Source organism: Vidua macroura, chromosome 14 (assembly GCF_024509145.1).
Source record: "Vidua macroura isolate BioBank_ID:100142 chromosome 14, ASM2450914v1, whole genome shotgun sequence".
Classification (NCBI taxonomy): Eukaryota; Metazoa; Chordata; class Aves; order Passeriformes; family Viduidae; genus Vidua; species Vidua macroura.
In genome coordinates, this window is record NC_071584.1 from 145183 (window position 1) to 157714 (window position 12532).

At 46.7% G+C, this 12532-nt stretch overlaps 1 long non-coding RNA gene across 1 annotated transcript; it reads left to right on the forward strand.

The window, feature by feature from the left end:
- The first annotated feature begins 302 nt into the window (after window positions 1-302).
- On the forward strand, window positions 303-4405 carry LOC128814290 (uncharacterized). Its single transcript, XR_008439338.1, has 2 exons — window positions 303-1007; window positions 4239-4405. It is a non-coding gene; the product is annotated as an uncharacterized LOC128814290 (long non-coding RNA).
- Window positions 4406-12532: the final 8127 nt, after the last annotated feature.

Below are 12532 nucleotides of genomic sequence, written 5' to 3' on the forward strand. Positions count from 1 at the left end.
CTAAAATACTTCAGTTGAACTCAAAGTTACTAACCTAAACTCAAAGAGGAATTGTAGCTAGCCGGGGCAGAACATTCTCTTCTCGTGCTCACAGAGCATACGCAGCACAACTCCTTGTGCGTTTAGTATTAAGAAGACAACAAAAACCTCACAGAAATAATAACATTTTGAATTCCTACATGAAACATAAGAAAGACGCTTCTAATTAACTACCTGTGGGAGAATGAGGTCTCATTGTATTTTTGCGGCTGTTTCTAATACATTTCTGAAGAATTACGGGGTACCTAAAATGGGACTGTAATAAAAAGGTCTTTGTTCATCAAAACGAACATTGAAAGAAAATAAGAATTTAAACTGAATAGAGAATTTCAGACTGTGAGAAGAGAAAGAGGAGAAAAAAAAAAGGGGGGGGTTTGATAAACAACAAGTATTCTGCTTAAGAATTGTGCAAATGCAGCTAGCACAGAAGACTGTGTAACTAACTATATACAAGCTAACTTTTAGACCAAGGACAACCGGCAAAGAAGATAAGGAGCCTTCATCCCTATGATCACCAAGGGCAGAGAGAAAAAGGACCCCCTAGCAACCAATTGCACCGGCGCAGAGTGCATCGAGAGAAAATACGTCAACCGAAAAAGAGGGGGGACTATAAAAACAAAAAGGTCAAAGGGGGAAGGTGCGCCGTGGCAGAGTGGAAACTCCCCGGCCGCCCAGCGCTGTTTTTTGCTTAATACCGCTTGCTTAATAAATTCTTGTTAATTGATTTATCTATAATTAGCCTCCCCAATTGACTTTGTCCATAACAAATTTGGTGCCGTGACTCGGATAAGGGCAAACGGGCAGGAATTCCTAATCAGGGAGGCGCCCCGCTGCCTTTTCAGCGGCCCTGGTGCAGGCTTTTCCTTCTCGGGCCCTTACCGACGAACCTAAATTCGGTATTAAGCAAAAGGGATACCGGTAACCCCGTAATCTTTGTGCACGAAGCCCGGGCGAAGACGCAGGACAGCGTGAGTATAAAAGTGGGATCCGCTCGGTTGGGGTTGGGATCCCAGGACATAACGTACGAGACGTCCTTTTAGGACGAGGCAAGTGTGGACCTCTAAGTAGTGCGGTTTCCAGACCCCGAGAGGGGCTGGGCCACGAACAGGGGGCCGCGAGTGTGTGTGTGTGTGAAGGTGTCCTGGAAGATGGGACAGAGGAAAAGCAAGCCCTCTGATTCCATGGGGACGGGGACCCCAGTAAAGTTTCCTCAGATACCACCTGACAGTCCGTTAGGTTTAATAATAAAATCTTGGGATGAATACCCTTCAAGAAAAGGGAAGGATAGGGCAAAAATGATACATTATTGTATGGAAGTATGGGGAGGGAAACAAATCTGTGGTGATAATTTATTTTGGCCAGTGTTTGGAAGATTCGAGGACTGGATTTGCCAGTCATTAAACATTTATGTAAATTCTAAAGAACCTTTTGATATGGAAGAGCGCAAGTACGCTGCTCTCTGGATAGTGGGGGAAACAAGAGCAAAACTTTTTGCCTTAAGCACCCAGGGAGAAAAAAAAAAAAAAAAAAAGAAGAAAAATAAAAAGCCTGAGGAGGTTCCAACTGCACCCCCTCTACCATACATACCTCCCCCTCCTCCACCTCCACCAGCACCACCAGTAGTCTACCCCAATTTAGATCAAGGGGGGGATCTTGAAAACCAGGAAGTAGAAGTCCTGGAACCGGTCCCTGAGGAAAATCGTCGTGTTACTCGTAGCCTAACAAGGGGGAAAAGCGAGAGGGAAAGGCAAGCTCTATATCCATTAAGGGAAGTAGCTTTGGGAATGATCCCTAATCCTAATGCTGGTCAGCAGGGACAACCAGCCCAAATTCCGGGAATAGGTTATGTGGAGGTACCTCTTAATTCAGGAGATGTGAGGGAGCTCAAGAAAGAAATGGGACATCTATTGGAAGACCCCCTCGGAGTTGCAGAGCGGGTGGATCAGTTTCTGGGGCCCAATGTGTATACGTGGGATGAAATGCAGTCAATACTGGGGATTTTATTCACATCTGAGGAGCGAGGGATGATCAGGACGGCCGGTCTGAGGATTTGGGATAGAGACCATCAGGCAGGACCCCAAGCAGATACTAAATGGCCTTTACAGCGTCCTAATTGGGATAAGCAGGATCCCCTGCATAGGACACATATGGCAGACTTAAGAACAATTCTTATCCAGGGGATCAGAGAATCAGTCCCTAAGGGGCAGAATGTGAATAAAGCTTTTTGTGAGAGTCAAAAGAAAGATGAGGACCCCACGGAATGGTTAGGATGGCTCCGGAGATCTTTTCAGCTGTACTCCGGAGCAAACCCTGACACTCCGGAAGGACAGATGTTGTTAAAGACCCAGTTCGTGGCCAGAGCCTGGCCTGATATTAGGAGAAAATTGGAAAAGATTGAGGATTGGCATGGTAGAGGCCTGGATGAATTGTTGCGGGAAGCTCAGAAAGTGTATGTATGGAGAGAGGAGGAAGGACATAGGAAACAAGCAAGAGTGATGATGGCTGTGGTACGTGAAGGGCAGAGGGGAACGTTTAGTCAGTTCCAGGGAAGTAAGCTGAAGGGCCAGAAGGTAGAAGAAGGGAGAAGAGAAAAGGAGAGTGGACAAGGAAGCTGCTTTTATTGTGGTAAGAGAGGGCATTTTCGGCGGGAATGCAGAAAAAGGTTGGCAGATGAAAAGCAATTCAAGGAAGATTGAGGGGGTCAGGGGCTCTATTTGCTGGGGACCCAGGAAAAAACAGAGCCCCTGGTAAAACTAAAAATTGGTCCCCAGCAGCAAGAATATGAGTTTCTTGTGGACTCAGGAGCTGAGAGATCAACGGTTCAAACCCTTCCCTCAGGGTGTAAATTATCAAGAGAAACAATACAGGTAGTTGGGGCAAAAGGGGAAGCCTTTAAAGTGCCTGTAATCAAAGACGTGATTTTTGAAACCAGCTCCAAAATAGGTATAGGGTCACTGTTGTTAGTTCCAGAGGCTGACTATAACTTACTGGGACGAGATTTGATGATTGAATTAGGAATTGGAATCGACATAAATGACAAGAAGCTAAATATTAAATTATGTCCTCTTCGGGTAGAGGACGAACAGAAAATTAACCCTGAAGTGTGGTATACCCCAGAAAAAGCTGGCCGATTGGACATAAAACCTTTTGAGATAATATTAAGAAATCCTGAAGTCCCAGTTAGAGTTAAGCAGTACCCAATTCCAAATGAAGGAAGGAAAGGGGTCAAACCTGAAATTGAAAGATTAAAAGCACAAGGGTTATTAGAACCCTGCATGTCCCCTTTTAATACTCCTATCCTTCCTGTTAAAAAACCCGATGGGAAATACCGTTTGGTACATGACTTACGAGAAATTAACAAAAGGACTGTAGAAAGATTCCCTGTAGTAACTAACCCTCATACTTTATTAAGTCAGTTAGGCCCCGAAAATCAGTGGTATAGTGTTATAGATTTAAAGGATGCATTTTGGGCATGTCCCCTTAAAGAAAGTTGTAGGGACTATTTTGCCTTTGAATGGGAAGACCCAGACACCCACAGGAAACAACAACTCCGTTGGACGGTACTCCCACAAGGGTTTACAGAGTCCCCTAATTTATTTGGCGAGGCACTGGAGCAGCTGCTTACAGATTTTCAGTTGAGAGAAGGGGCTGTCCTGATTCAGTATGTAGATGACTTGTTAGTAGCTGGGAAAGAAGAGGAAATTGTCAGGGAAGAGAGTAAAAGATTACTCAATTTTCTAAGCCTGAAAGGACTCAAAGTGTCAAAATCCAAATTACAATTTGTGGAAAAAGAGGTGAAGTATCTCGGACATAGACTGAATCAAGGAACGAAGAAACTAGACCCAGAAAGGGTTAAGGGAATCTTAGCTATGCCAGGGCCAAGGACAAAGCAGGAGGTTAGACAGCTGTTAGGACTATTTGGGTACTGTAGACAATGGATAGAGGGATTTAGCGGGAAAGTAAAATTCCTATATGAGAAACTAACAAAAGAAGGCTTGCTTAAGTGGACTTGGGAAGATGAGGAAAAACTACAGGACCTCAAGGCAGAATTAGTAAATGCACCGGTTCTCAGTCTTCCTGATTTAAAAAGGCCCTTTTATAATATAAAACCAGGTGATAAGGTGTTAATAAAAAAACCTGGAAAGAAACCTCACTAATCCCAAACTGGGAAGGCCCCTATGTTGTTTTACTTACTACAGAAACTGCAGTCAGAACCGCCGAGAAGGGATGGACACATGCGAGCCGAATAAAGGGACCGATTACTGCTGCTGCTGCCGAAGACCCCTGGAGAATAACCAGCCAACCCGGAGATCTTAAGGTCACATTTAAACGGACTTAATGGACTCAGTAAAAATTGTACAAACCAGCTGGTATAGTGAGATATTGGATTATGGATATCCTGTAACTGATGATTTTAGAGTCTATTGTACAAATAAGGATTGTGATTGTTACCCTTTTGTATGCTATATTTGTAAAATCTGCCAGGAACGGTGGTGGGTCCATAGTTATAGAGGTACCCCTCCTAGGGCTATTTGTAAAGGGTGTTACCAATTAGAAAGAGAACTGACAAAGTCAGTCCTAAAGATTGGAGAAGAGAACGGGACCCTACCAAGGGAATCCCAAGAGTGGTGGGAGGTGTTTACTAAGGGGGCTAGGCCTGAAAATTGTTGTTACCACTCTAATGAACCAATTCCCCTAATTGTTCAAATTATAAAAGGGAATTGCCTGAAGACTTTACCTGGAATTCAGTGTAATTCACCGCAAGTGAAGGATAAGAATTGGGAATCATTCAAAAAGAGGCAGCAAAAACAGAGTAAGGGTCCTCCTGAAGAATATCCTTGCTGCCGAGAAGATGGTACACCTCGCGGCTCGAAGCAACCGGGTCGGCGAGCGAGGCAGAGGGATAAGAAGCAGTGGAGGAAAAAGCCCTCAAACTGGGACAATTCAAAGGTATTTCAAGAACTGCCTCAAGGGTACTGATCTCCCAAGGGTAAAGGTGAGCCCGGCAATAACATGTCAAACCAAACAGCGGGAAGGGGGAAATAATGATAATCAAGTTCTGGGGCGGTTTGGACTCCACCCTTGCTGGCAAATTCTGTACATATTAGTTATATGTTGTACCTGGCCTGTACAAGGGGACTATGCACACCAGCCATTTAATTGGACTCTGACCAAAATAGACCAAGGGAAAGTTGTTAAGCAAAATGCCACCACTGTAGCTCCTACTTTTTTAGTTACTAATGAGGACTTGGTGAACTCTGTGTGGGGATGGAGTAAACATGACTTCCACGCTATCTATTGGTGTCCTAGCTCCAATCCTGGGAGGGGATATTGTAATTACCCTGGGGAATATCTATGTGGATATTGGGGCTGTGAAACCATAGCAACTGCCTGGGCTGTCACCCATCCAGATAAATTTTTACAGGTCTCATGGTATCCTAAAGGATGCAAAGTTCCATGGTATGGCACTCAAGGAGAAATTCTGTATATGGGGAATTGTAGGTCCTTGAAAAATACAGGTGCTCAACCCCCTGGACCCAGGATGGCTGGTAGGAAAAACTTGGGGAGTAAGGTGTTGGGAACCGGGTAAGGATCGTGGAGGGTACATTCAAATAAAAAAGGAAATCCTACCACATGATCCTCTACCCATAGGCCCTAACTCTGTAATTGCTGAGGAGAAGTTAACCGAGACAGCTATAGGGACCAGTGACACCACAATGCCCGGAAACGGGACCCTCATACTCCCGACCCCGGATCCCCAGCAAAGTACCCTTTGGAAACTTATGCAGGCAGCGTACCAAGTCCTCAATGTAACACGACCTAACATTACTGAACAATGCTGGCTGTGCTTTGATATTAAACCTCCTTTCTATGAGGCAGTAGGGCTCAATGAGAAACCCAAGCGAGTTAATGGGAGCAATCCGCCACAATGTAACTGGAAAGACCCCCAAACCCAAGGGATAACGTTAGCAGCAGTAACTGGAAAGGGACGATGCATAGGGAGAGTCCCGTGGCAAAAGAAACATTTGTGTAAAACAGTCAGTAAAGCACAGCATAGGAGTAACCCGGCAAAATGGTTGATTCCAGCCAAAAATACTAAATGGATATGCTCCAGAGGGGGGCTTACACCCTGTATTGCTCTTGACCTATTCAACGAAGTCTCTGAGTTTTGCATACAAGTGGTAATAGTCCCTAAAATCATTTATCATCCTGAGGAATATGTGTTTAATGCTCAAGTCACTTCTGAACATCACTTATCAAAAAGGGAACCCTTCACAGCCTTGACAGTGGCTACCCTAATGATTGTAGGTGTTGGCACCGGGGTGGCATCATTAGTAAAACAGAATCAAGAATTTAATTCCTTGAGGATTACTGTAGATGAAGACTTAGCCCGCATTGAACAGTCGATCTCAGCCCTTGAAAAGTCTGTAAGATCCCTGTCAGAGGTAGTATTATAAAATCGTAGAGGATTGGACTTAATATTCTTGCAACAGGGAGGATTATGTGCTGCCCTTAGGGAGGAATGCTGTGTGTATGCAGACCACACGGGAATTGTGAGAGATACAATGACTAAACTAAGGGAAGGCCTCGAACGGAGAAAGAGGGAGAGAGAGTCACAGCAAAGCTGGTATGAGACTTGGTTCAACAGCTCCCCTTGGCTTACCACGCTACTATCAACACTTGCAGGTCCTGTGATATTGTTGTTACTAGGTTTAACTTTCGGACCTTGCATTTTTAATAAAATCATAGACATTGTAAAAGGAAGACTAGAGGCAGCTCATCTAATGCTTATTAGGGAGAGGTACGAAGCATTGCCCAGGGACTCAGAAGCAGATGAAACCCTGGTCTTAAGCCACCAAGAGTTAAAGCGTTTTAATGAACAAATTGGTAAAGAGAAAGAGGAGGGATTGTAATAAAAAGGTCTTTGTTCATCAAAACGAACATTGAAAGAAAATAAGAATTTAAACTGAATAGAGAATTTCAGACTGTGAGAAGAGAAAGAGGAGAAAAAAAAAAGGGGGGGGTTTGATAAACAACAAGTATTCTGCTTAAGAATTGTGCAAATGCAGCTAGCACAGAAGACTGTGTAACTAACTATATACAAGCTAACTTTTAGACCAAGGACAACCGGCAAAGAAGATAAGGAGCCTTCATCCCTATGATCACCAAGGGCAGAGAGAAAAAGGACCCCCTAGCAACCAATTGCACCGGCGCAGAGTGCATCGAGAGAAAATACGTCAACCGAAAAAGAGGGGGGACTATAAAAACAAAAAGGTCAAAGGGGGAAGGTGCGCCGTGGCAGAGTGGAAACTCCCCGGCCGCCCAGCGCTGTTTTTTGCTTAATACCGCTTGCTTAATAAATTCTTGTTAATTGATTTATCTATAATTAGCCTCCCCAATTGACTTTGTCCATAACAGGACTCTCACCTCAAAATCAAAACTGTAGAAAAGCTGGAGAAAACCCGGTACCTTCCTCAGGTCCAAACACCGGTGCGACAGAAGGAATCTCTTTACCCTTATGTACACGTGCTCCTCTGTAAAGAGAAAAGGCTGGCATGGTGGAGGAGGACAGCGCTCCCAATCCACAAGCCCGTGCTGTCAGCGTACCTGTCAGCTCCCGGCGGTGGGCAACTCCGGCCCTGCGGGCAAGGGGGAGACGGCTCGGGCACCTCCAGCGGCTGCTCTGCCCCGATGCTTTCGCGTTCTCCTGCATTTCCCTGCAGCGGAGGGGGTCCGGGACGGGGGCGGATCGTGTCAGAGTGGAGACGGCGGGGAAGCTCGGGGAGGCGGCGGGAACGCGGCGGGACGAGACAGGGACGCGGCGGGACGGCGACGACTCGCTTGACCTTCCAAAGATGGCGGCAGGAGGGGCGGGGAAAGCCGGGGCCCCGCTCCGCCGCCCGCGCGCCGCCCCGGCGGCATTTTCCGGCACGCGGTCGCTTCCAGCGTCTAGAGAGGGACGCGCGCGGGGATCGGGAAAGGGGAGTGCAGCCCTGTTCCGACGCCGCTCGCCCCCCGCCCGCCGCCCCCGGCCCGTGAGCGCTGCGACCGCGCCTCCGCCGCCCGCCGAAAGCGGCCCCGCCGGGCCGCCCTCGCCGCTGCCGTTCTTCTCGGTCATCGGGTCCCTTTGCTCTCCCGAATCTCCTTCACCCCTCCCCTCTATTTACAGACACCGCCCCGCTTGCCGCTCGCTCCCGCGCCTCGCCCTTCCCACGCTCGGCGGCCGTCCTTCCCCCCTCAGCCGGCACCCAGCGGCGAGGGGCAGGGCGCTGGCTGGGGGGGGGCTGCAGTACCGCTCTCTGTCCACAAGGCGGCAGCACCGCCGCCGGCGGCCACAGCCGGGGGCTGCCGCTCGCCCGGAGGGAAGGGAGGCAGAAAAGAACAGGGGCGATCCCCTTGGAAAAATCCTGAAAAATAAATGGCCCAAAAAACATCCGCACACAAACTAAAACACACTGCCTCTAACCCAATACAACCCCTCCAAAATCCTTTTCTTTTAAACTCTCTCTAGCTATCTTTCATATTTCTACTTTTCACATTCGCATTTATCATGTATATTGATGCATGATGTCATTTCGATTCTATATTAAATATCTTCCTATGACTTCTATTTATTTCTATTTTATCTTTTTATAGATCTAGATATATATATGATGCATTTCTATATTTATATTGCAAAAATAGTTCTGTTATTTAAAATAAAAGCCCTGCCTGTAACCAAATTCTAGCTCTATGATATTAATATTAACGATCTCTTATTTAAAAGAAAAATGCTGCCTGAAACCCACCCGTCCGCGGCGCAAGTGTGGCAACAGCCCGCGTCCGCAGTACTGGCAAGGCCGCGGGAAAGCACGCGGACCACGATTTTCCCGCGCTTTTTTTTTTTTTTTTTTTTTTTTTTTTTTTTTTTTTTCCGACTGTCCGCCATATTGAGAAGGTCAAGAGTGTCCCGGCCGCCGCGACACTTTCAAGATGGCGGCCGCGTGAGGCCCTCGGAAGGGAGAGGCGTTTTTGCCGATGCCTGTCGGCGCCCGCTCACAACCTGACCGCCCGCGCAGCCGCTGAGCTCACAGTCCGTGGCCACGACACGGGAAAAAGCGAAAAAAATCCCGCGGGGCGGCGCCGGCGTCAGGGTGGCGTGCAGGCAGTGCAGTAAACAGACCGTGGTCCTCGTTTTTCCCGCCTTTTTTTGCCGCCATATTGGGAAGGTCAAGCGAGTCCGCGACAACCCACTCCCAAGATGGCGGCCGCGGGAGGACCTCGGGCGACGGCTGCAGTACCGCACTCTGGCCACAAGGCGGCGGCACTGCCGCCCGCCCTGGGGCTGCAGGCGGGGAAGGCGCGCAAAGAAGAACAGGCGCGACCCCCTTCCAAACATCCTCTGCAATAAATGCCCCTAAACAGCCCGCACGAAACCAAAAAACACCGACAAAAAAAAAAACAAAAAAAAAACACCTGCCTCTAACCCAATAATAACCAAAATAAAAAATCTTTTCTTTTAAGCTATATTTCAATCTATATTATTTTTATATTTTTTATATTTATATTCACATTTTGATTTAAAATGTATACTGATGTATAATGATCATTTTATAATTTCTTACATTCATTCATATTACTTAAAGTTTATTTTATTTTATATTTTTATGCATCTCTTAATATATGGATTACATATTTCTATATTTAGATTGATATTTCTGAAAGGTTTATATTTTTAAAAATAAAATCCCTGCATCTATCCAAGTAAAAACCTAAAAAAAAAACCAAAAAAAACCTCTTTTAAACTGTTTGTAAATTTATCTATATATTTTTCGCATTTATATTCAAATTTGCATTTTAAAGGTAGATTGATAGATGTCGTTATTTATATTCTATCTCTTCCTATTACTTATTTTTACTTATATTTTATATTTTTATATCTATCTTTATACATTGATTATATATTTTTATATTTAGAAGTCTATCAAAATAAAATGTATATTCATATTTTTTTAAATAAAGACCCTGCCTCGAACCAAATAAAAACCAAAAAAGCCCTTTCTTTAAACAATATTTAAATATTTATAGCATATTTTCATCATTATAATCACATTTGCATTTATACTTTCTATGGATGGATTATATTTATAAATGTATATCATATATATAATAAGATAACAAGATAGATAAAATATTCTATATATTATATTTCATACATACTGCTAATACTTCTATTTACTTACATTTTAATTTTTATATAGATTTTAATGTACGTATGCTATACTTCTATACATAGATTTCTAATTTATTTCTATTTCTAATTTTTACAATAAAAACCCTGCCTACTAACAAATACAACATTTTAAAAATCCTTTTATTTTAAACTATATTTGAATATTTCTATATTCATGCTTTTGATATTTACATCTATATGCTCTTGTATATTATATTACAGTATATTGACGTACTATATTTAGATAGATATAATATATTACATGTAATGTGGTATAATAGGACATATACACTAGAATATCTATTAGGTATTGTATCGATTTCTGTGATTTTGTATTTTTTTCTATTTTATATTTATATTTATATATACACGTATATTAATTATACATTACATCCTCACAGCGCATACCTGGGGCTGTTCTGGCTTTCTTTCCAAATGAATTTAGCAATACTTTCCTATTTTTACCAAGACCTATAAAAACGAAACATTTGCCAGGATTTAGTAGTATTCTACACACCCCCCTCCCTGTGCATTTTGGGGCAGCTTTGGGTCCCTCGGGGGGACGGCACCCGGCAGGACCCCCCCTCATTCGCCACCCACCTGCTCCTCCGCCGCAGCGTGCGTCCCTCTCCTAGGGACCTTAGGGTGCCCCAAGTGACACCAGAGCCCCGAGTCTTCACCCCTTTTTCCTGGCCCCCAAAGAAGGCACAGAAGGAGTCTAACTGCCCCGGACAGCAGCCCAGCACTTGCTTCCATCCCTTTCCACATGTACATCCCCCCCGAAAGGGACTCTGCCGCAACGAGAAAGGGGGGCAGCCCCCAGAAGGGTCGAAGCTCCTGCCCAGCCTCGCTGTCACGGGCGAGGGGCAGAGAGGGGGAGCGGCAGAGACGGCGGGGACGCGGCACGGACGGCACGGCACCGAGCGGGGGCCGCTCTCAGCGCGATGCCGGCAAAGCCGCAGGTCCGGCGGGGCCGGGCGGGGTTTGACCGGCACGGGGGGATCCGCCGAGAGCCTCCGGCCCCGTGCGGGGGGACTCCCGCAAGGGCCCGGGGCCGCCGGGCTCCGGCCCTCTGGGCTTTATGCTCCGGCGCCCCCGGCCCCGCGGCTGCGGGGAAAGAAGGAACGGGGCGACGGCAAGAGAGGAGGGCTAGCAGGGCGTGAGACAGCGTATGGAGGGAGGGAGGTCGGGCTGCGGAGGAAAGCGGGAGGGCAAGGGAAAGGCCGGGAGCGGGGAAGAGGGACGGTGCACAGAGGAGGGAGAGAAGAGGAATAGAACGGAGGAGCGGGATAGGGACAGGGCAGTGGGGGTCGGGTTTGCGAGGGAGAGGAGGGGAGGGTCCGCGGACAAAGAACAGGAATACGGGGAGGAGGAAGGAAGGGTAGAGGGGGGGACGGGAGGGGAGACCGAAAAGGGAGAGAAAGGGGTCGGCTTTGGGGAGAGAGGGAACTAAGGGATAGAGAGAGAAAGAAGGGGAATACGGGAAGGAGGAAGAAAGGAAGAAGGATTGGTAGAGAGAGGGACAAGAGGGGGAGCCTCAGAGAGCGCCGATCCACCCCGAGCCCGCCCCGGCGGCCCGCCCTGCTCGGGATGCTGCGCTCGGCGGAGCTCGGCTCGGTTCGGCCCCACTCGGCTCCTCGCCTACACTCGGGCTGTTCTCCGCTAGACTCGGCTGGATTCGCCTCTTCGGCGCAGCTCGGCTCGCCTCAACTCGGAGCCGCTCGGCTCCGCTCGGCTCCGTTCGGCTCAGCTCGGCTCCCCGCGGCAGCGCGCCTCCCGCGCACGCGCACAGCTCGCCGCTCTCCTGCCGCCGAGCCCCGCGCCCGGCCCGGCCGGCGCACGGAAACCCCCGCGCCACATCAGAGCCAGCACTTTCTGCGCTAAACCCTTTCTGTCCTAGAAGGAGATAAACTCCTCTAGCTCCTTCGTCTCCTCAGTTTTCTTCTTTGATTTCAAAAGCAGAGTTACAAAAACCTACTCAACTACAAGACTCAGTAAGTAGCCGAGAAAGTAGTCCCGTCAATTTCAGAACCTAAAGAACACGTTATACTTATGTTTCCACAATTAAAAAAAAAAGAAAAATCACACACGAGTCCTACTCACTGTGTCAAGCCTTATTTAAAACACACAAAAAAAACCCTAAAAGAAATAGTTCCACAATCAAAACAGAACAAACAAGTAACACTAACTAAAACCACACATCCAAATACACTGTTTATCAGTCACCAACCCGAAAAATCTCTTTTCAACGTGTCTCGTTTGTATACCTCCTCACAACTA